Below are 627 nucleotides of genomic sequence, written 5' to 3' on the forward strand. Positions count from 1 at the left end.
CTTCTAGTGCCTCCTGCAGAGCTTCATTCAAACATCTTGGCTTTAAAGGTCGCAGTTGATTACTAACGTCTTCTCAGAGGTTCATCATGCATCTTTTAGTAGCAGATTTTTTCCCATATTTGAAGGGCTAATTTGCGTTCTATTCCGGACAAGTATTCGGACTGAATTACGAGGGTAGTTCAATAAGTCCTTAGAATGACCAACAGATGGCGCGCGAATCGCTCCAAATCATCTGTTTTCAGTCAGCACCACTCCCGACTAGATATATGGTGCAGTCACAGTCCACATCTTCTGAGTTTATGTGTTTTTATAACCAATTGAAAAAAAAAATTGTTCGTTAAGAAAAATGGAAAAAAACGAGTTCATAGCGGTAATCAAACATTTTCCTTTAAAGGGTTTAACTCCATATGAGATAAAAAATGAATTGGACTCAGTTCATGGCACATCTGCAACGGTTTATAACTGGGTAAATGAATTTAAGCGTGGTCGTACATCAATAAGTGACGAACCACGTTCAGGAAGGCACGTAGAAGCAAGTACTCCAGAAATCATCAATAAAATCCACAATATGGTGTTGAAGGATAGAAGATTAAAAGTGCGTGAGTTAGCTGAGGCCACAAGGATATC

The sequence above is a fragment of the Belonocnema kinseyi genome, chromosome 5 (genome assembly GCF_010883055.1).
Source record: "Belonocnema kinseyi isolate 2016_QV_RU_SX_M_011 chromosome 5, B_treatae_v1, whole genome shotgun sequence".
Lineage (NCBI taxonomy): Eukaryota > Metazoa > Arthropoda > Insecta > Hymenoptera > Cynipidae > Belonocnema > Belonocnema kinseyi.